General features: G+C 38.6%; 1 protein-coding gene and 1 long non-coding RNA gene across 4 annotated transcripts in view; both read right to left on the bottom strand.

Moving 5' to 3' along the window:
• The window catches only part of LOC311295321 (ICOS ligand-like), a 136,479-nt gene that overhangs the window by 3,362 nt on the left and 108,477 nt on the right, over positions 1–24,640 (bottom strand). The window lies entirely within an intron of this gene.
• LOC311295326 lies at positions 1,747–20,116 on the bottom strand. The gene is made up of 3 exons (XR_014628279.1): positions 19,905–20,116; positions 19,581–19,792; positions 1,747–2,021 (listed from the first exon to the last, which is right to left on the bottom strand). It is a non-coding gene; the product is annotated as an uncharacterized lncRNA (long non-coding RNA).

Raw genomic sequence — 24,640 nt, 5'->3', positions numbered from 1 at the left:
TGCAAACAACAGTTTAGTTGATTGCAATAAAGACTTGAAGCTAATGGGAACGTTGGAATAAGAAACACAGTGTGTGTAATTGGACACACACACGCAACATTTTTCCAGTAGTTCAAATGTTATTTTCAATGTGATAACCAAAAACATTATTTGTTCATCCTTCTGAGAATGTCCCCATTTGTAAAACCAAATGTTTCAAGATGTAGGAAATGCAACATATGATAGAAAACACTTTAATAATAATAATAATAATAAAACATTAATTACCACTATAACCTGAGATGGGGGCAGAGGAGCGTTTGTTGGGTCAAATGAACCATTTCCTGTAATATTTTTTCAAGTTTCACTTTTGAATTAATATTAAACATGCTAAAATCACTAGGTTTAAAAAAAACTGTAAGGTGAAGTATGAAGTACTCACAAAGTCTCAATACGCCCAAACCAATACGTTTTCTTGTGAATAAATGCCACAAAGTGAGAACTGCGCTCTCCCTTTATAATAACAGAAGCTGTCAGTCAGTTTAACACAAGCTCACTGATTTCAGTGCACTTGTGAAAACTCCCATTTTGTTCAATGAATATAAAGTTCACATTAAATATTTAATTTACAGTGTGTAGATGATTATTTTTAAATGAAAGTGTGAAAACTGATGGCCGAATTGAATTCTGCTGAGGAGGAACACTGATCGACACACCTTTTTTTTTTATGTTGTCTTGCATTTGAATAACTAAATGAATGCTAGGCCTGACTAATTAACCCTCTGGGGTCTGAGGTGTTTTCTGGGTTCTGGAGTTGTTCTGACACGCTCTGACATTTGTGCTTATTTCGGTTACTTGAACAGAACAAAGTACTTACATTGTTGTTCTGTGACATTTTCATGGCACACACTCTGCTACAATAATATGTCAGCAGCATGTATGTAAAAGTTTGTAGTTTTGAGATAATGACGCTTATGCGTGGTTTGTGAAAAAAACAAAAAAAATTGTCACTGAAATAAGGTCATGAAACCCATACTGATTATGTCTTCACAAGACTTTGTGACATAAACGCGCACATCAACCCGATCACTTGTTTAGCGTTCATGTAAACACTACATTCAGATTGATCAATCAGAGTGAATTCAGGGTGTCATCAACACTCAAAATGTCCCTCAGCAACATGTGTTTTTGTCCTTGCTCACTTCTTTTTTCTACAGCAACTCTGAGCACTTTTCATATTCTTGTTCCTGGCTGAAAAGTTTTTAAATCTATAAGAATAACATAATCAACCTATGTTAGCCTATAGTTTAAAGTTAAAGATATTCATATAAATAAGTTGAGTCTTATGTTTATTTGACGGTGATTTCACATTTCTTGTTTGTATGAAGGCTAAATACAAATAAAAAATTAACAATTTATTTGTACCATTTTTATTTCTAAAATATGATATAGTTTTATAGGAGGAGGTTTCAGAGACTTGGCAAATTAATTTTTCAGAAGTTTGTAGGTACAGACATTCATTGTGAGCATTCTTGGCAGTTTTTCCTGAGGCTTTTATATCGTTCATATCTATATCGGAATTATATCGTATCGACCGAAATTAAGAAATATATAATGATATAAATTTTGGCCATATCGTCCAGCCCTAAGTTAGCAACTCCGTTTGTTTGTCCGAGATAGCAACAGTAACTAATGGGGGCGGGGCTTACTGGTCAATTGTAACTGTAACTTTAAAGGTGATGATACACAGGGCAACTTTTTGAGCAATGTTGCCGGGCAATGTTGCCATCAACGGGCAACCAGATGAGACACAGGGCCCACGACCAATCTAAATTATCCAGATAGAAATTTATTGCCCATTTTCAATGGGAAAGTGCCCAAGCAACAATCGCTCGGCAAGATTGCCCAGCAACATTGATCAAAAAGTTGCCCTGTGTATCATCACCTTAACAGTCAGTGGCATTAATTTATATTTCAAATGTAGATTGATTAGATGCTCACCTTTGTTTATCAGCACCGCAAACACACAGATGAAGCCACAACTGCAGAAAAAGAAGAAAAAAAAAAGTTTATTTAAGTTCCTTTGGTTCAACTTGAATAGCACGGTACAAACACTAAAGTCATGAGTTTGATTCCCACATAATAAAGGTAAGATAGGATAGGGTTCCCCTACCATACTTATTTTTCTTACTGATCACTGATGTCACTAAATTCATAAATATAAATTATATCATAAATATATGGAAGCTTGTTTGCGCCACTGAATAATAAATAAATAATAATAATTGTGACTGTGACTTTTTTCTCACAATTACGATATATCAAGTCAGAATTATGACTTTTTTTCTCAGAATTGCGAGATATGAAGTCAGAATTGTGAGAAATAAAGTCTCAATTCTGAGAAATAAAGTCGCAAGATATAAAGTCGCAATTCTGAGAAATAAAGACGCAATTGCAAGATATAAAGTCACAATTCTCAGAAATAAAGTTGCAATTGGGAGATATAGAGTCAAAATTGAGAGAAAGTCGCAATTCTGAGAAATAAAGTCGCAATTGCGAGATATAGCCTAAAGTCGCAATTCTGAAAAATAAAGTCGCAATTGCGAGATATAAAGTTGCAATTCTGAGAAATAAAGTCGCAATTGGGAGATATAAAGTCAGAATTGCATGATATAAAGTCGTAATTGCGTGTTATAAAGTCAGAATTGTGAGATATAAACTATTCTGAGGTTTAAAAAAAAAAATCGATATTTTTTTCTCCATAGAATTGGACTTTAGGCTAGCCTATATCTCACAATTGTGAGATTATATCTCACGATTCTGAGAAAAGATGTCAGAATTGCGAGATATTAACTCGCAATTATGTGTTATAAAGTCAGAATTGCGTGAAATAAAGTCCAATTGCGAGAAAAAAAAGTCAGAATTCTGACTTTATAAGACGCAATTCTGATTTTATATCACGCAATTGCGACTTTATTTCACGCAATTCCGACTTTGAGAAATAAAGTCAGAATTGCGAGATGTAAACTCGCAATTGTGAGATAAAAAGTCGCAATTATCTTTTAAAATGTTTTATTTTGTGGCGGAAACAAGCTTCCATATGTTACAAACTGGCAGTAAATGTTATTAAGGGGGCTACTTTACACTTCTTATCCTATTGGTAAAACTTTGAATTTACTTCAAATCAAACTAGCAGTACTATCAACTAAAACTCCCTGCACACCAGTTCAAACAGCTAATGCTAACTGCTAACCACTTAATCCAGATAATAGTTACAGCAGATAAACCATGCATATAAGGTTTATATCCATTAATTAACCAATTCAATATTTTAACAACACTTAAACGATGTCCTTTTTTAATTTTAGATAAAATAAAGCATTCGACAACCACAGCAGGACAAACACGAACACGAGCAACAAGCTAAACCAGGCCTTCATTGCTGAGAATTAACTTTAGCGTTTCATTCTGCATTCAACAAACATACCTCATTATCATGGTGGACCAATATTATCAATATATATATATATCAATTTGACTATATTGCTTAAAAATACTTTTGAAATTAGGGTGAAATACTACTGTTTACAACAGAAGTATCGTAGCTCTTCAGCTTCCGCACTCCATGCGTTCTACGTCATGACATCAGACGTAAGTGACGTCAACAGAAATGACGTGAACTGATCAGACATGCGCAGATATTCGTTGCGTTTGAGTTTCATAAAAGTAGCAATCACTGGCGGATACAGAATGTCATTAATTCCTCGGGACTCGGGTTTTTAAGCTTATACACGCCCAGTGGCGTAACTTTTGCTAAATCATATGTACCTACCATGTCCAGCAATCGAATTAAATCGAATTAAATAGTAGGCTACATATGGGGTTTAATTTGTCGTTTAATGATGTAGCCTAATATATGTTGTCAGTGCCGAGGATTTTCGTGTGACTAAATACATAGATTCGCCAAATAGAACAACGTTACTTAATTGTCCAGAGATAGAACTTTAGCCAACCATGTCAGAGGTTCTGGATTCTACTCGTATAGTGTTTTTCTCTCAACAAAACCGGATTGAAGCGCACATCTGAGTGAAGACAGTGCGACACTGTATCCGCGCCACTGATCGCAGCGGCAACGAGCACTTTGATCACTTGATTTAAAAAACACATTTCAGCGCTTGATCGTCTCTTATTTAAAAAACGGACGAAATTAATGCTCTGCCAGTTAACTGGAGATGTTTTATTTATTTGTAGAAATGGTGCATTCGTGCCGCGAGATGTTTTAAAAAGTGGTGGGGACAATATCGACCCTGGCAAAAAGTGGTGGGGACATGTCCCACCCGCAAATTACGCCTATGTACACGGCTGATAAATATGTCAACTATAGCAGATCGGTACTTCGGTAGTGAATTTAAATAGGCCTATGCCTTGTACTCATGTCAGTCAGCCCTCCCAGCTGCTTTAAACCTGAAGGTCATCTGTCTGTCACGTGACTCGCATGTAGACTATCACAACGTTAAGTCAGTGCATAGCATCACTGGACTGACACTTGATATGCTGACATAATATTTTTCTTTTGTAGCTATTTTTCGTAGCTACTGTACATAAATGTCCTCAGGAAACTATTAAAATGAAATTATTTATTAATTAATTATTATTATTATTATTAAAATTAAAAATTAAAATTGTTTTTATTAATCTGATTGAGTGGCCCACCGGTCAATCTGACCCAGGCCCACCCATAAATCCGCCCCTGGTGACAATACAAAATTATTACAACTTCTTTGTCAAGGATAACATAATAAAGTTGCATTAACTTATTTCCATTGTGGTCCTTGATTTTTTATTTTTATTTTACGAGACATTTTCATGACAAACCTTGCACACAAAAAAAGAACTATCACAAAAAACTAAAACACAAAATACACATATATCCAAATCTATAAAGCCATCCAGTCAAAAAACAATTTCTTCACTCTTATACTAAAACCAACATTATCCGTTAAAACCTTAATGTTCAATGGCAACTTCCACTCCTGCGCACCTGTATATTCAAACGTCGTATTACCATACAAAGTCTTACACTTACATAGATTCAGATCCATTATACTTTGCCTAGTAAAGTGTCCATGTCTTACATTAACCCGAGAGAAATGTGAGTTAAAATACACTGGGGCCCAATTATTAATAATTTTGTTGTATCATTTTTAGTTTAAGGAATGCTAACTGTCTTTCAATAGGTATCCATCCAATCTGCTGAAAGTGTCCATTATCCACATGAGTAAAATAATGATTTCCTAAAACTATTCTCAATAATTTATTTTGTGACCTTTTTAACTTTGTCATCCACATACTGGATAAATCAGTCATCCATTAACAACACGCATACTCAAGTTGACTTTGTACTAGACCTGTAGCAAGAACCTTTAAACTTAATTTATTTAAAAAACTAGCATATCTATACATTTAATTCGAGCATTAACTTTTCCTAAAACTTTCCAGGCCATACTTACACCACTTAAATTATTATCCAGAACACAATCAAGATAATTGATTGATGTTCTGTTTACAAATAGAATACAGAAGTTATAGATGAAGAGCTTGTTAAGGTGAAGGACTGACTGTCTGAAAATAAGCTTTTATTACATCTGAGTAAACAGAATCTATTCTCTTTGGGTCTAAATATAAGTTAAGGAAGGCAGATGATTTAGTAAATAAAGTTGATGGTTGTGTACTTACACTAGCACATTGGCTCAACTTGGTAAACATGTCCTGTTCTGAGAGGCAGTCAAAGATGGCGCCCTGAGCACATGTGTGTCTGTGAGCTCGGCAACCCCAACCTTGTTTTATAGTAGTCTTGAGAGGATCTATTGAGAAATTACCTAACATCTAATTGTTATTACCTAATTGTTAACATCAACAATGGGAGGATCTGAAAAGAGAAAAGGCGCAAAGAAGACGGGGAAAACAGTGTCGAAAGCTTTGGCTAATTCTGTTAGCAAAGTTAACGGTAATCTACAAGCAGCGGGAGGTCCTGATTACACTTCTGCAGCCGGGGTGTTGAAGGATAATCTGCACGATTATCACAAACAAAATGATGACTCTGAGATTATGTTGGTGAAGGAGGTATTTCCACCGCTTTCCGAAACTCTGTGCGATTCTCCGGCTGTTACAATTCGGAGATCAGATCAAGTAGAGACAGCAAGGATTTCCACACAACTCTCCAAGGTCTCGCAGTTGGTGAAAAACAGATCAGACGGATTGGAAAAGTTGATTGGCTAATATTCGTGGGTGATTAAATATATGAAAGAAGAGATTGGCAGGAATAAGGAACGAATATCTGGAATGATGGAAACCATCGAGTTTGTCTGCAGCAAGGTCAAAAATTTGAAAGAAAGAATTGATTGTATTGACTCACGCACAAAGAAGGAAGAGGTTCATTTTGCTGAGCGAGAAAAACGACAGGCTCATTTGGAGGCCTACACTTGTAGATGGAACCTGAGAATCCACGGAATTCCAGAAAGAAAGAGAGAATGTCCACCAGAAAGTTATCAACATGTGTCAACACCTTCTACCACAATTTAAGGATAAATTCCCAGTTGATGTGGCTCATCAACTCGGCCGTGTTAATCCAAATAATAAATGCCACCAAGGATGCTGACTTTCTGACCGAGAATCGCCTAAAAATCACGGAAGATCTGTCACCGGCCCGCAGTTGAAAAAGCCAGAAAAGAGAACAAAAGGTTTTTTCGTCGGTTGACATACCGTATGTCAATATATGACATATGCCACGTTCATATGGTACTGAAATATTTCCTTCTGTCTGAATTTGTCATCTGCCTGTCTGGAACTGATTCCCACTTTAACTGATGCATTGCTGACTTGATCTTGGGATTGATATGCGTGTCATTTCTCTGACTCCTTTCGTCCTTGTCAAAAAATCCCTTTTTTCCTCTTTTTGAAGGAACGTCCGAATGTTTCATTTATTATTCTTTTTTTTTTTTTTACAACCCTTTTTTAAAATAAAAAAAGGAAAATAAGACTCTTTATTTAAGCCCTGTCGGCGATCTATAAGCAATGTGAATTATTTCATCATTAAATTGTTTTTTAAAGGGGTCATATAATGCCATTTTTGTACAAGCTAATATGATTCTTTAGGGTCTAAATTAAAAGTTTGTAATATACTTTAATTAAAAATTCTCATTAGTATTGTAAGAAAACACTAATTTTACCTGGTCAAAAACAGCTCTGTTTTCAGCATGCCGTTTCAGTGCATGTGTCTTTAAATGATAATGAGCTTTGCTCACCCCGCCCCTCTGTTCTGTGGGTACACCGTATTAGACATTCTCTGACCGTATCTAACACAATAACCACGTGTTATTCGTTATAAACGTGGGATTATGAATTATATTGAGAACGTCGTACATAGAAAACATGCCGTAATGTACCCTGAGTGTAAACCTTAGACGCATTAATCGTGAAGCCTGCAGCAAGGTTTGCAAATTTCGCAAAGATTAATATAAATACTAATATAAAGGTTAATAAAACATTACACTCACATCTTCTGGAGGTTCAGCAGGAACACGTTGGTACCGATCCGTTTTTTCTCGTTTGTGAAGCTGTCTGGTGTGAAATGATTCGCGCAAACATGAAAGCACAGACGATCGTGGGGAATCCCCGTGAGGGAATCCCCGCGTCAATCCTTTGGGCATATTGCTTCAAAAACAAAACTCAGCCACTGCTTTTTCAACGGCTCGGATTTAGGAACATCCAAATGACTGCTGTGTTCCTTATTACATCTAAGAACAGAACACCACAATCGCTTAGACGCCATTCTACTCCAGCATATCAACAATGGCGGACTACTATGACGACGGCTGTCACAGCTTGCTCAGGGCGGGTCTTGTGTTGAAACACGGCTGTCAATCACAATAGCGGGAGGGGCGTACGATCTTATGACGTCACAATATCGAACGGCTTGATTTCAGAGATGGTCAAACATATAAGGAGATTAAAACAAAACCACTGGATGGATTTTTATCATGATAGGATGGTTGTGTACAGGCACTGCCAACAGACATTTCAGTGCAATCAACTTGTAAAAGTGCATGTACCATTATATGACCCCTTTAAGGAAGTTTAATTTTATACTACAATGGTACATTTTGATCCTCTTGTTAAGTGATTGTTGTCTTCGTCCCTTACTAAGTTTGTTCTGACCAGTTAGGTTCTCTGTCACTGTGATACTAAATCTTCATACTTGATCTTAGGTCTAGTTCTTTTTCCAGTTATTGGTCTAATTTTTTTTTTTTTTATGTCCTTGTCTATTATTTCTTTAAATTGTAGAGGGCAACGAAACATCCTTAAGCATGAAGCAGTTTCTTATATCTGAAACGTTTCAACACGGACATGTGCTTTCTACAAGAATCACATTCAACTATACAAGATGTCAATTTATGGTCTATGTATAGAGAATATCCGCCGGTCTATGTATAGAGAATATCACCCCTTCGTGCAGCTCAACCAGAAGAGCTAGTAGTCACGTGAGAGTAGCCTGCACATGAACAACTGGGCAGAACATACCAGAGGTGTGGACTCGAGTCATGTGACTTGGACTCGAGTCAGACTCGAGTCATGAATTTGATGACTTCAGACTCGACTCGACAAAATGTACAAAGACTTGCAACTCGACTTGGACTTTAACATCAATGACTCGTGACTTCACTTGGACTTGCGCCTTTTGACTCGAGAAGACTTGCTACTTCCCATGAAAACTGGGGAAAAAATGTTCACACGGCCGCGCCGCTCTGTTTATCTGCATCTGAGAAACAATGTGCACCACCTGTATGCATGCAGAGAGCACCGCGCTGCCTGCACGACATCCAATCACTGTAGTCCCACGTTGTTTTGATTCGACAGCATCTAAGCAGGCACATTGCAAGACAACCAATGAAGCGCAACAAGCAACAACGCATGCTACGAATTTGAACGAATGATAAGCACCTTATCGGATGTACCGTAACTTACTAGCTGCTACATAGCTGCCAACTCTCACGCATTCACCGTGAGACACACGCCACACATCCATTTTCTCACGCACAGAAAAATCGCGAAGCAAAAAGGACACGGAGACCGACAGACTAGACAGAGCAGGTTAGTTATGATATAAAAAAAAACTCAGCTCTCAGATTCTGTCACTTTTATTACAAAATTCAGACAATAAATACCGTTTTGGCGCTTGTAAATGTGACATGACAGATCCCTAGCGGCACGTCAACCGGTCATCTCTAGCTGATAGTAAATAACGTTAAACACGAATGAACACTGTTGAAAGATACTGTACAACTTACCGAAATGTATATTCCTCATAAATAATATCGACCCATCAATCAAAGGGGTCAATAAAACAGTTGGAGAACAATTATGTCACATAACATTTACCTCAGGAAAGCCATTTAATGACCATAATAGGCTATAGCACGTTAGTTGGCTAGAAAAAAAGAGCTATAGAGAGTATTTTGCTAAATATGTGTAATATATTGCATGTTTATTATATTTTTACTTATATCATTAAATTAAGTTGTTATTCTAATAAAAAAAACCGCATTATATTTAATTTGTGTTATTTTTAACCTTAAATAATAAACCTTAAACCTTAAATAATACTGCCAGCTGATAGGGCTCTCTGTATGTTTACACTACAGAATTAGGTGAGTTGTTTTTTTCTTGAGAAAAATTAATGCCTATCTTGTGTAGCCTACCTAATAATTATCCAAATGAGTCAATATTAAATCAAATCACAATAATTGAATTGAACTGAAATAATAAAAACCAACCAGAAATTGAACCATGTAAACATTGTAACATGTTGTCACTAAACCTAATAAAATTCAGTTTAGTTACTAAAATGTTTTGACAATCACAATACACTTATTGTGATGCAAAAATTACATCACAATTATTAATAATTGCACCCCCCCCCCCCCCCCTTAATTTTTTGTGAAAATTAAGTTTTCTGTTTTTTTACTGTATTTGATTAATGTCATTGTATAAAAAGAGGTTTAAATAAATACAAATCTTACAGACATACATGATTTGTATACATTTTATTTCTGTGGTAAGAGGACTTGAAATGACTCGAAACTAAAATGGTAGGACTTTGGACTCGACTTGAGACTTGTTGGCTTTGACTTGTGACTCGACTCGGGACTTGCCTCATCTTTGACTCGACTTGACTTGGGACTCGAGGGCAAAGACTTGAGACTTACTTGTGACTTGCATAACAATGACTTTGTCCCACCTCTGGAACATACACATCACCTAGACTGATAAAAGTTTAGCCTGCAAGGCGGGAACTTCCAGGTTATAAAACCTAACGAATGTAGAGGGGGAGGCCCAGCCTGCCGCCATACAAATGCTGTGAATAGAAATCCCGCTGGACCAAGCCCACGACGAAGCCATGCCTCTAGTGGAAAGGACCCTGACGCCCATAGGGCACTGCAGGTGTTTGGACACATAAGCTGCTGCGATAGCGTCCACTATCCATCTGGACAGGCTATGTTTCGAGGCGGCGAGACCCTTGGTGCGCCCACCGAACGAAACAAAGAGCTGCTCAGAACGCCTGAAGGCGGCGCAGCGCGTGATGTAAACTCTTAGCGCCCTGACGGGGCATAGGAGGTTATCACTGCCCTCGCTATCGGATGCTGGCAGTGCCGATAGGGAGATGATCTGCGCTCTAAAGGGAGTGCCAATCGCCTTGGGGACGTAACCATGTCTCGGTTTGAGGATAACTTTCGAGTCATTTGGTCCAAACTCGAGACATGCGGGGCTAACAGATAGCGCGTGTAGATCCCCACACGTTTTACTGATGACAGAGCTATCAGAAAAACGGTTTTGAGCGAGAGGTACTTTAGGTCCACGGATTCTAATGGTTCAAAGGGATACACTTTCAGGGCCTCTAGGACCAAAGAAAGATCCCAAATCGGAACCGAAGGGGGCCGCGGGGGATTCATCCTCCTGGCTCCTCTAAGGAAGCGGATGATGAGCTCGTTCCTTCCTATTGCACGGCTGCGCGTCGACTCCGCGAACACTGCAATAGCCACCACATACACTTTGAGCGTGGAAGGGGACCTGCCCTTGTCCAACAGCTCTTGAAGGAAGGAAAGCACCCACGAAACCCCACACGTGCGTGGGTCCAGGCTCTTTTTAGCGCTCTTTTTGGAGAACACTGACCATTTAGACATGTAGAGTCTTCTCGTAGAAGGAGCTCTAGACTGTGTGATCGTGTTCACGACCCCTTCTGGCAAGGCAACGGGTATCCGTTGATTATACACGCATGCAGAGACCAGCGCTCTGGATGGGGATGCCAAATCGATCCACCGGCTTTAGAGAGAAGATCTTTCCTCACCGGGATCGGCCATGGGGCTACGTGCGACAGCCTTACCAGCTCTGGGAACCAGGTTTGGTTCTCCCATCGTGGGGCTATGAGGAGCACTGAGTGGCGCGTTTCCCTGATCCTCTTGATTACCTGTGGTAACAGCGAGATCGGAGGGAAAGCGTACAGCGGGCAGCTGGGCCAGGTTTGGGCCAGTGCGTCCTCGCTCTTCGAGAGGAACCTCGGGCAATGAGCATTGTCTTTTGACGCAAAAAGGTCGACTTCCGCTTTGCCGAAAAGGCGCCACAGCGACTGGACTGTCTGAGGGTGCAGGGACCATTCTCCCGGGGGGATGTTGTCCCTGGACAGTCTGTCTGGGCCGACATTCTCCTGGCCCGGTACATGCGCGGCTCTCAGCGAGCGCAACGAGTGATGAGCCCACACAAGAAGGCGTTCTGTCAGTTTGCAGAGATTCCTGGATCTAACACCGCCCTGGTGGTTCACGTAGGACACCATGGACATGTTGTCTGTGCGGACTAGAACATGGTGGCCCCGTATGTGTGGGAGGAAACGCTTCAGCGCGTTCTCGACCGCTATCATCTCCAGACAGTTTATATGAAGGCATTTCTCCTGGTCTGACCACAGGCCAAAGACCGGTCTGCCCTCAAAAAGAGCGCCCCAACCTAAGTTGGAGGCGTCTGTCGAGACAACCTTTCGGTACGAGACAGCTCCCACTGTCACTCCCCGCTGGTACCAGTCGGCTGCTGACCAGGGTTTCAGTGCTGAAACGCAGCTCTGAGTCACTCTGATTCGCATGCCGCTGGACACCCAGGCTCGGTGAGGCACTCGAGCGTTCAACCAGCGTTGCAGCGGGCGCATAAGCAGTAGACCCAGCTGAAGCACTGCTGCAGCTGATGCCATACAACCCAACATCCTCTGAAATGTTTTTAGAGGAGCGACACTGCCTTTCTGGAAAGACGCGGCCAGGCGTTGAACACGGCGCGCGCGCTGTGTCGACAGCCGGGCCGTCATTGCCACAGAGTCCAGTTCTATACCCAGAAAAGAGACTGCCTGACTGGGCAGTATTGAGCTCTTGGTCCAGTTGACCGTGAGACCCAGGCTTTCCAGGTGGCTGAGAATCACTGTTCTGTGAGAGATAAGTTCTTTCTCTGACTGTGCTAGAATCAGACAATCGTCCAAATTGTTCAAAATCCGCATGCCCTGATTTCTCAGGGGAGCGAGAGCCGTGTCCATGCACTTCGTGAATGTACGGGGTGCCAAAGACAGGCCGAACGGCAGGACGGTGTATTGACATACCTGACCGTCGAAGGCGAATCTCAAGAATGGCCTGTGACGGGGTATTATCTGAATCTGAAAGTAAGCGTCTTTCAGATCGAGGGAAATAAACCAGTCCCCCGGGCGAATTTGCGCGAGGATCTGTCTGGTTGTGAACATTTTGAACGGTCTTCTCATAAGAGCTTTGTTCAAATATCTCAGATCTAGGATCGGTCTGAGATCACCGTCCTTCTTGGGCACGAGGAAGTAACGGCTGTAAAAGCCTGACTCGCTCAAGGCAAGGCAAGGCAAGTTTATTTATATAGCACATTTCATACACAATGGCAATTCAAAGTGCTTTACATAGAAGAAATTAAAATAATAAAAAGAAATAAGAATAATTAAAACAGTTTAGAAAAATAAAAAAATAAAATACAGTACAAACAGTCGGACGAACATTGGCACAGTGCTAATTCAGTAAATGCATAGTTAAATGCATAGTTAAACAGATGTGTTTTGAGTCTGGATTTGAATGTGACTACAGTAGGGGCACATCTGATCTCCTCTGGAAGCTGGTTCCAGCTGCGGCTGGCATAATAGCTAAAAGCAGATTCGCCATGCTTAGAGTGAACCCTTGGTATTTCAAGCTGATATGATCCTAATGATCTGAGTGATCTGTTGGGTTTATATTCAGTGAGCATATCTGCAATGTATTGAGGTCCTAGGCCACTGAATGATTTATATACCAGTAATAATACTTTAAAATCAATCCTAAATTTAACTGGGAGCCAGTGTAAAGACCTAAGGACTGGTGTGATATGTTCATATTTTCTGGTTCTGCTCAGAATCCTGGCGGCAGCGTTCTGTATGAGCTGCAACTGTCTTATGGTCTTTTTGGGAAGTCCAGTGAGGAGTCCATTACAGTAATCCACCCTGCTGGTGATGAAAGCATGAACAAGTTTCTCTAAGTCTTGTCTGGAAACAAAGCATCTAATTCTTGCAATATTTTTCAGATGATAGTATGCTGATTTAGTTATTGCTTTGACATGACTACTGAAACTAAGGTCTGACTCTAGTGTCACACCAAGATTCCTGACTTGATGTTTAGTTGTTTGACCCCTAGAGTGAAGGTATGCGTTCACCTTGAGAACTTCATCTTTGTTTCCAAACGCAATGACTTCAGTTTTGTCTTTGTTTAACTGAAGAAAGTTTTGACACATCCAACTGTTGACTTCATCAATGCATTGGCACAGGGAGTCAATGGGGCTGTAATCGTTAGGCGATAGGGCTAAGTAGAGCTGTGTGTCGTCTGCATAGCTGTGGTAAGCAATTTGGTTCTTTCTCATTATTTGGCTCATTGGGTGCATATACAGGTTGAACAGGAGTGGCGCAAGAATTGAGCCTTGAGGGACTCCGCATGTCATGGATGTCCACTCAGACTTATGGTCTCCTATACTCACATAATAACCTCTCCCATCTAAGTATGACCTGAACCATTTTAGGACTATCCCAGAAAGCCCCACCCAGTTTTCCAGCCTGTCCAGAAGTATGTTGTGATCGACAGTGTCAAATGCAGCACTGAGGTCGAGTAGTACCAGCACTGATAATTTGCCTGAATCAGTATTTAAGCGAATATCGTTTATTATCTTTATGAGCGCTGTCTCTGTGCTGTGGTGCGGTCGGAAACCAGATTGAAAATTGTCAAAGTATCCATTCGAGCATAAGAATTTGTTCAGCTGATTGAAGACAACTTTTTCAATGATCTTGCCTATGAAAGGAAGATTTGAGATCGGCCTATAGTTGCTTAATATGGTCTTATCCAGATTGTTCTTTTTCAGGAGGGGCTTGACAACTGCAGTTTTCAGGGAGTTTGGAAAACTCCCAGAGAGAAGTGAAGCATTTACCACTTCTAGAAGATCTGCTTCTAAACTGTTTAACACACTTTTGAAAAAAAGATGTGGGAAGTGTGTCAAGAGCGCAGGTTGATGTTTTAAGGTGCTGTACGGTTTCTTCCAAAATTTTGCCATCAATTTCTTTGAAGTCAGACATAGTAGCTACTTTCTCAGGTGGTTTGATCTGTCTGACCCCAGTGCAACTCAAGGATGTGCTGATCACCTTTCTGATATTATTGATTTTCTCAGAGAAGAAAGAAGCAAACTCACTGCACTTGCTGTCTGAAAGCATTTCACTGGGAATCTGGCTTGGGGGGTTTGTCAGTCTCTCTACAGTAGCAAAAAGAGTGCGTGTGTTGTTTAAATTGCTGTTTATAATATTTGAGAAGAAAGTCTGTCTAGCTTTGCTTAGTTCCATATTGAAAGCATGAAGGCTGTCTTTGTAGATATTATAATGGACTACAAGTTTTGTCTTCCGCCACATGCGCTCTGCTTTTCTGCATTGTCTTTTCATATTCTCTTTCAGCTCAGAGAAGGAGGTACCGGTTCTATGGCCCCTTTGCACAGAAGTTTCGCTATTTCTGCACGAAGTAGGTGTGCTACTTCCCCATTCACTCTCGTCTCGGTTCGTGCTCGAAAGCGCGGGGGACGGCGAGCGAACTGCAACGAATAGCCCTGCTTTACTGTGCTCAGCACCCATTCTGACACGCCTGGAATAGCTTCCCATGCTTTTGCATGTACAGCTAGGGGCAGAATGGCCTCCGGGTTCCGATTGCGGCTTCTCTCAAAGATCCAGCGATGCAGAGAGAAGAGATGAAAATCAGAGTTCAGCCTGTTGAGCCTCTCGTAAGAGAATCGCATTTAAAGTTGTCCATTTATGTTTGCGATTGTGCTGCATTCACTCACACAAATAAATGTTTTATATATTTACGATAGGAAATTTACTAAATATCTTCATGGAACATGATCTTTACTTAATATCCTCATGATTTTTGGCATAAAAGAAAAATCTATAATTTTGACCCATACAATGTATTGTTGGCTATTGCCACAAATATACCCGTGCGACATGTGACTGGTTTTGTGATCCAGGGTCACATATTTCTAATAATATACGCTTGACTTTAGATATGTTAGATTACTCAGACCTTATTTCCACTCATAGTTTTATCATCTTTCTTGACTATTACAAAGCATTTGATTGTTTAGAACATGATTTTATGTTACAGGTCCTGCAAAGATTTGGTTTTAGTAATTATTTTTGTAAATAATCTATCAGAAATATAGTCTATCTATATATAGTCTATCCGACTCAGTGACGGCAGTTCTAGATTTTCATTAAAGCGAGGTGGAAGACAAGGTTTCCCCATCCCCCCATACCTTTTTCTAATAGCTACACAATTTTTAAATCTACATATTAAAGAGAGCCCGGTGAAGGGAATTACCATAGATGGTACAGAATTAATTATTAGCCAACTGGCAGATGATACTGCATTGTTTTTAAGAGATGCTTCTCAGATTTCAATTGCTTTAACCTTTTTCAAACACTTCTGGCCTGTGTTCCTCATTTAAATTCTGCCTCAGCTTCACACCTTCCGCCATAGTTGTTTTCGCTCTGCACGTGAGCTGCGAATGGGTCCCAAACAGAAATACGTCATCAACTAGGATTTATTAAGACTAATTCTTATCGGTTAACTTTTACCTGTGTATCGCAAATGATAAGATCCCATTCCTAATTTCCTTAAATACCAAAAACGCACATCCCTAATTTCCACTCGCCGAACACTAGGCACGCGCATTCCATTACAGATTTGCGCAAACCGTTGTTATGCGACTAAACCTTCATTATTTTCCTCTCACGATGAGTAATTCCAAAATGAAACTAGCAGCGTTTCCATTACCCTTCAAATTGCGCAAATTGAAACTGCGAATTGAAAATACACCCAACGAAAACACGTCAATTTCGCAAAAACTCACATTTATCGCAAAAAAGTTTTTACGCTCACATGAAGAAATATTTTGCACAACTGCAATGGAAACAGTTTTTGCGCATTTACAGGTCACCTGACCTAGATGACGTGGTATGTTTGGACAGAGTTCTTTATTAAATTCATAAAAGACAGAAGAATTACAGGAATACTGGATTCTAAACCTCAAAGAAATGCCACAATCAAGACCTCGAAGCAGATATGAGTGAGAAACACCCAGAAACACCTCATTTAATAAATAAGAAGCAAATATAGCAGACAATATAAATCATGACATGGAGGCGCGGGCGCGCCGTGGTCACTTGCATTGCACGTGAACAGGAGGGCATCTCATCATAAATTAACCGAAACTCAGAAATATAGCCTATCTAAAGAAAGCTTTAAATGTCTTAAAACGAAACAATTCGAAATGAAAAGAAATAGGTTACTCCAGGGACGTTGCTTGGCATAAAGCTCTACTGGGGCACAGGTCCCCCATTGTTTGTCTGAGATAGCAACAGTAACTAAGGAGGCTGTGGCTTACCAATAGGTCAATTAAATATAAATTTCATATCCGAAAGAATGATTCATTGTTATCACAAACAATCAAAGACAGTAGTAAAGAACACAACAATGTTTATTTTCTGTGCTATACAGTGCTGCTGGCCGGGGCGTTTGTTTCAAAAACACCAGACTGGGTAGTTGTGTAACTTAGGAGGGTTCGGGGGAGAAAATTTTGACTTCTCGGACCTACACATGTGTATTTTAAGGTGTTTGAGGGCCAACAAATTGGATAACAATAGCTTTAAAGGCATGTTAGTGAGCAGCAGAAGCATAAATGATTTATCAAGCAGATATCAGATTCTTAAACATGAGAATGAGGATAAATGTTGCAATGAATGATCCACACTACAAAATGTTATGTGTATTGTCAACATTCAAAACTATTTTAACTGTTCCAAAATTTTTGTTTTTGCATTGTAACTCTACACACAAACATAAAATGATTAGCCCACATACACACCAAACTACACACAGATATGAATTATGTAAATCTATCTTGTGTCTTTTGCTTGTTCAGTGTGCAGTGGAGTGTATAGGAGTTTGTCACACGTACATGTATGTGCACAAATACACTGTATATATTATACAGTATGTTTGATGAATGTTACAGTTATTGAACTGAACTGAATCAACACTGAAGTGACTATTAACTGAATATTGACACTATTTGCTTGTTGGCCAAGCTGCTTCTCAGGCGATTTTTTTAATTTGTAAAGCTGCTGTGAAACAATATATTGTAGCTCATATAGCCTATGTATACATATAGCTCACACACACACACACACACACACACACACACTGAATATGTAAAAATGCCAAGTCAGAAACTCAACTCTATTTCTAAAGCGCTGTGTGAGTATGTATGCATGTATGTGTAGTATGTACACATAAATATATATATATATGGATGGGTTACATGGATGTATAGCATATGGGATGGCTGCAAAATCTCAGTTAGAGAAATTGGACAGAATTCAAGCGCAAGCATTGAGAATTTCATGTGGGGCATATCCAACAACACCTATTGCAGCAATGCATGTAGAGATCAATTAAATGCTGCTTGATATTAGAAGGCAACAGTTAATAGCAGTATATTGGACAAATATTAAGAGTCAGGATTAAGTACATCCCACAAAGAATAGCCTATACTAGGAATACTATGTTGGGAACAAGGAATGAATAAACAAAAGAGTTTTGGATGGGTTGTTGAAGGAGATATTAAGGAGATGGGGATAAGCAAATATAGATGTGTACCAAGAGTGATGTACCCACATTTTTGGATTTTTCTTTATGGATTTTTCCTCAGCTAATAATAGATTTAACTTTACTGAAGATAAGACAAAAAGAAGGCAGTAGTGAGATGGAAGTAATGAGAACAAAGGAATATTTAGGGTTTAAAGGGGTTGTTGATTATGAACTCACTTTTCTAACTTTAGTTAATGTGTAATGTTGCTGTTTGAGCATAAACAACATCTGCAAAGTTACAATGCTCAAAGTTCAAAGCAAAGGGAGATATTTACTTTTGCAGAAATTTTTAAGGACTGGTAGGGGCCATTCTCCCGGGGGGATGTTGTCCCTGGACAGTCTGGACAGTCACGACATTCCTCCCGGGTTAGTGACATCACTAACCCTATAATTTACATAAACATGATTTATAGATTATCATGACAGAATATGCTAATCAATGACTAGGAGATAACTACACATAAGCTACATAAATTCATCAAGTAACCATTCAGAAATGTCCTTAAGTTGCATTCTACATGTTGTCACTTCTTCTTGAGTCTCTCCATCATTGTCTGACTCCGTACAAAATGCGCTCATATATTCAGATTCGTATTCAGCAATAGTCAGTATTGATAACCAAACGTCAGAATCAAGGCCAGACTTAGTAATGGAAATCCTTCAAAATCTCTTTGAGTTAAAACAAGGTAGAATAGAAGTACAGTTTATGTGGGTTCCAGCCCATGTGGGAATTAAAGGGGATGAAGAAGCAGCTAAATTAGCTAAGCATGGTAGATGGTAGAAATTGAGCTACCACATAGTATAAGAGAAATAAAGGTAATAAAAGAGAAAGTGATTAAAAAGTGGCAACAGTATTGGGATAATGAGACTAAAGCGAGACATTTATATGCAATGAAAAAGAAAGTGGGAAAAGGTGGAAAGAGTGGGAGAAATAAGAGAGAGGAACATATAATTACAAGATTAAGGATGGGACATATAGGTTTGAATAAAACATTACATCTAATATCTAAACATCCAACGGGATTGTGTGAGAAATGTGGACATGGTGAAACTGTAGAACATGTGATTATAAATTGTAAGGATTATGATGGATAAAGAGAAGTGCTAAGATAAGAAGTATGGAAGAATGAAGGAAAGGGAAATAGTACGGTAAAGGTGTTGTTTCAGTTTCTGAATAACACAGGATTAATTAGCAGGAAGCTATACTTGTCTTTCCATCTGATCTGACGTTTGATCCAGTATTAGTGAAATGAACAGCAGTAAATGAGTAAATGTTCTCAGACTTACATGAGTATCTGAGTGAAGCTTCTTTCTTAAACTCCTCTGAGAAAACACTGTGTTCTGGATCCTGATCCTCAACTGAAACATTTCTCTGAATGATGTCTCATATATTCCTGCTGTCACTGAGTCTTTAATACAATGTCATGTCTTGACAGGTTTATCGTCGCTGAAAGAGCAGGACAAGAACACAGGATTTCCAGCAACATCCTCATTCTGACCTACAGAGAAAAATGAAAGAGAGAGAATTGAAAACAACAGTGTTAAATTTAGTGATAAAAATATATATGTTTAAACAAATTAACAAATGAATCTTCTTCAACAACAAATGACCTGTTTTCTTTTTCATATTTGGTCTCAATCCAGAAAGATCTTCCTCACAGTTCCTCTCTCTTGTTTTCATCCTGACAGACTGAACAAGAGCTGAGAGACTGAGGCTGATATTCTCTGATGAACTGATGGGAGGAGGACGAGACTGATGGGAGGAGAAAGAGACTGATGGGAGGAGAAAGAGACTGATGGGAGGAGAAAGAGACTGATGGGAGGAGAAAGAGACTGATGGGAGGAGAAAGAGACTGATGGGAGGAGAAAGAGACTGATGGGAGGAGAAAGAGACTGATGGGAGGAGAAACTCAGGATTGTTGTCAGACTGTATAAGTGGGTAAGTGGGCAAGTACAGTGTGTTTTGTAGTTTTGTTTATTCTGCATTCTCATTCTGGAGAGAGAAAGCAAAACTTCACAGTCTAGTAATGAATTTGCCTGTCAAACTTTGTTTATAAACATACAGTATCAGTTTGGTTGCGTGTTAATTAACATTTGTTTTGCTGTATACGTCTATTCTTTCTTTTACATTATTATAATGTTAATAGATTCAAGATTCAAGTGGCTTTATTTGCCTGGTAAAAAGCTTCACATTGCCAAAGCATTGCTAACATTAAATTACAGACATACATATTCACACACAATAATAATAAAAATATGTTAAAATTATAAGACATAAAAGGTTTGTTATGTTATTCGATGTTGATGGTATTGTCCTCTTTTGTCATGGTCACCTGGGGCCTATACCCTGAAGCCAGTTTAGGTGGCTAGCCAGCTATGTTTCAGATTATGTTGTTAATGTTTATCGTTTATTTTTTTATCTGCATGTATGTTGATTTTGAGCATTTGCCAATGCTTTTTTGTTTGAGGGGGAATTAGGGGGACTTTTGTTGGGCTCTAAGGACTCTTGTTAGGATGAGCCGAGGGATAAAGGAAAAGGGGGGCAGCCATTTTGAAAGGTGTGTGTTTGGTGAGGTGGCATGGGTTTTTTAGCTTACCTAGCTCAGAGTAAATTGCCCAAACTTTCTACTCTTGAACTTTCTCTATATGGACTATTTTGTTTGAGTTTTGAGTCAACAGAGTTATGTTATGTTTGCGTGTGCTTTGCAATTGTCTAAGTTGCCTTTTTATTTTCAATACAATGTTGTTTGGGATCTTTGATGTCTTTGCAATCATGCTGTTTTGTGTAGTACGTTTGACAAAGAGTAAAAGGAATCAATAGTCAACTCCCCTTGTGATAATGATTCAACCTTTTATGAAGAGTTGAAGTTGTTATGTTCTAGGTAAGAGGTTGCAAACTGAATTTGGACCAATCAGCTGTGAGCAAAGTGACACATGTCTGATGCGAAAAAGTCACTTCACCTGTTTCTACTCCAAATTAAAGGTCACTACATAGCAAATGATTTTTAAAGACAAAATCGTCTGGCTTTTAGTAATGCTTATTTAGAATAATACATTTGTATGATTTAGATATTATTTATGTAATTATTATACCCTTAATCGATCACACATACAATTTTAGTTCATCAATTATTATTACCCAGAGTTTAAATTAATAAATATATAAAGGTAATATAAATACGCTTTCGAATCAATAAATAAAGCTATAAAATGACTATATGTGAGCTTAAATGTTCAATTCTCTCTATACCTTTATCACCTGTTAAACTAACTTCACAACTTTTACTTGCACTGATATACAGTAGCGAGACTTTTTCTTTTAGTTGCCCTCTTTCATAGGCAGCTATTTTCTTCTTGCTGTGTAATTTTTTTTTAAATTCTTAATATTTTAATTATTTTATTTAATAATAGAATTGCGCTGCTTTCTCTCTGTTTCACCCTTTCTCAGCATGTGACTGGCTGTTCGCTACTGATGTCACACCTAAACTCCTAAACTCAGGATCAAAGCCCGAGCTGACAGAGAAAGTTGATGAGCATCATGGTACCAACAAAGCCTGGTTTGGTTTTGTCAACTCGAAACTAATCCTGCAACCCTGAGTTTGTTCAACTACCATCATGGTACAGGCCACAGGTTTGCATTTCTCTTCTTTTTAACAAATTTTTCTGTATTGCATGTAATATCATTTTGTATTGTTTGTATTATAGAGTTTTGTATGTTTTTAGTAAATGGACAAAATGCTTTTGATGCCTATAATCATCACACTGTTTCTGAAATGCACACAGGCATTCAGCTTGATTTCTTCAATAGTTTGCACAGGTTTGACCTCATGCCATTCTCCGCTGTGTTTCATCACTTTATGTGGAAACTTAAACTTAACACAGCTCTTCACATCAAGCAGATGCAAGTCAAGCAACAAAGTGTAATATGTTTCCTCTGCTGCCCTCAAGAGGCTGCAATTGTTATTTTTCCACCATATAAATCCAATGGATCCCTCATACTATTCAAAATAACCTTTTAATCTAGGCCTACATTCAGCAACTAAAGGGGTTGGACATGATGATGAGGATACAGATGCATTCAGAAACTGATTTATATACAAATGTGCACAATTAAAACTCATATGATGTTCTGGTTGTTTGCTTGTGTATGTAATTATTTTCGTTTACCAAAAAATATGTAATAGACATATAAGAAGGATTTGTTTGGGTCGCGATATTTCTGAGAAAAGTTGCTTTAATAAAAGTATCTGTTAAATGAATAAATGAACATGTAAAACATTTGGTTTTAGTAAAAAGTAAAAGATTAGAAATATCCAAACTACAATTTAGTGGGTCTTGAACATCATGAGATCATGCAACTATGCTCCTTGTTTCCTCTGTCTATACCTGAAAATATTGAAGTAAATTTCAAAAACTTCACAGTTCCTGCAAATAAAACATTATTATCAATATGAATGTTTAAATTTTTTAAGGCAGCAACATATGACTTACTTGTCTTTTAGCTTTAGTCAAAAATCTGTTTCAGTGTTTCAAGATCTCATTCTGTTATACAATAAGAATTCAGTTCTGCCAAGTGCCTCCCTAGACTACTGGACCCTTTGTTATCTGATAGCGCCACCATAAGTGTTCAGGAGAGAGAGAAAAGAAGTGTAGGCATGAGATATTTCAACAAACGTCATCAAGTGCATGACTTGAACAAGCCTGCATCTGGCGATCAGTTATGGGTCACGGAAAGGTGTCAGGAACTGTGGTGGAGGAACATCCAACGCCACGTTCTTACCAGGTGGATGTGCCTCATGGAACTGTACGTAGGAACCGCAATTTCCTCATTCCTATGGATGTACTGTAAAGGAGGGTGGTTGTGACACCCAGGCTGGTTCCTAATCTGAGAACATTACAGAGACACAAAATATACTGGCATCTCAAAATGGCACCTTTGGACTGATACATATTCTGTCTGTCCAAAAGGAGCAGTAACTAGAACCAGATCTGGAAGGCCAGTTGTGAAACATAAAAGACTGGATTTATAGTCACTCTACTGTAACCTTAGAGGACACTTTTCACAGTAGTCAGCCAGTTTACCCCTGGTAAAAAAAATTAAAATAAATAAATAAATGTTGCTGTGATGTTGAAGGAAAAAAAAATGTTAGTAACTGGTAACTTTTGATAATGTGTTTTTCATAACTTTTTGTAATCTGAACTGAACAGTTTTCAGGTAATGTTCTATACAAAAGATATTGTTTATTGCTTGAGTTGTGTTCTAAGCGATGTCTACTAAGAATAAGATGTCAACTCAAAGCTATGTTTTTCATTGTTTTCTCTTTGTTAAAAAGGGAGATGTGTGATTATATATAGTGAAACTAAATAACAATGATTTACATGGGTTGAACCCTGAATACTGTTTCTGCCCATAAGGGGGTGTTGTTGGTGTGTGGAATAAATGCAATGTTAGATTAAGAGTCCACAGGTCCACATTTACTCATGCAATCAACTACAGAATATGACAGAATCCATCTTCCAAAACATGTTTTTGTCTTATCATCAATCAATAGACCATGACTAAAATAAAGGGAGTTAACTAGTTAACTGATGGTCCGGGAGCTGGGCCACGCCTCAACCAATGACCTGATTTCTCAAAACCTCAGAGGTGTCAAAAGTATTCACATTCATTACTCTGGTAGAAGTATAGATACTAGGGTTTAAAAAGACTTCAGTAGAAGTTGAAGTATCAACTCAAGCTTTTTACTCAAGTAAAAGTATAAAAGTACTTATTTCAAAACTACTTAAAGTATAAAAGTACTTATTTCAAAACTACTTAAAGTATAAAAGTAATGTAAGAAAAAAAAAATGCAATTAATGCTCTCTCTCTCTCTCTCTCTCTCTCTCTCTCTCTCTCTCTCTCTCTCTCTGAATCAATATTTGACGCGATTTGCCCCGATTTCTCCCTCGCTTACCGAATCTAGGTTTCCTTCGGAGGAGTTTTCGCGCTTCGCACAACCAAATGTGACTACAGCCTCTCACAAGTTAGAAAGACACCACAACGCCAATCAGTTTAGCGATGTGTATTCAGGAGGCGGGACTCAGATCTAAACCGTTTGTATAATTGGCCAATTTTTTTTTTTAACGACGACAAGCCGGAATGAAAACAAGCCGAAATTGAATAGGAGTAACGAGGCTATTTTTAAAATGTAAGGAGTAGAAAGTACAGATAATTGCATTAAAATGTAAGGAGTAGAAGTAAAAAGTCGTCTGAAAAATAATTACTCCAGTAAAGTATAGATACCCCAAATTTCTACTTAAGTAAGGTAACGAAGTATTTGTACTTTGTTACTTGACACCTCTGCAAA

The sequence above is a fragment of the Rutilus rutilus genome, assembly GCF_951802725.1.
Source record: "Rutilus rutilus genome assembly, chromosome: 8".
NCBI classification, from domain to species: domain Eukaryota; kingdom Metazoa; phylum Chordata; class Actinopteri; order Cypriniformes; family Leuciscidae; genus Rutilus; species Rutilus rutilus.
This window is presented reverse-complemented; position numbering and strand designations above follow the sequence as displayed.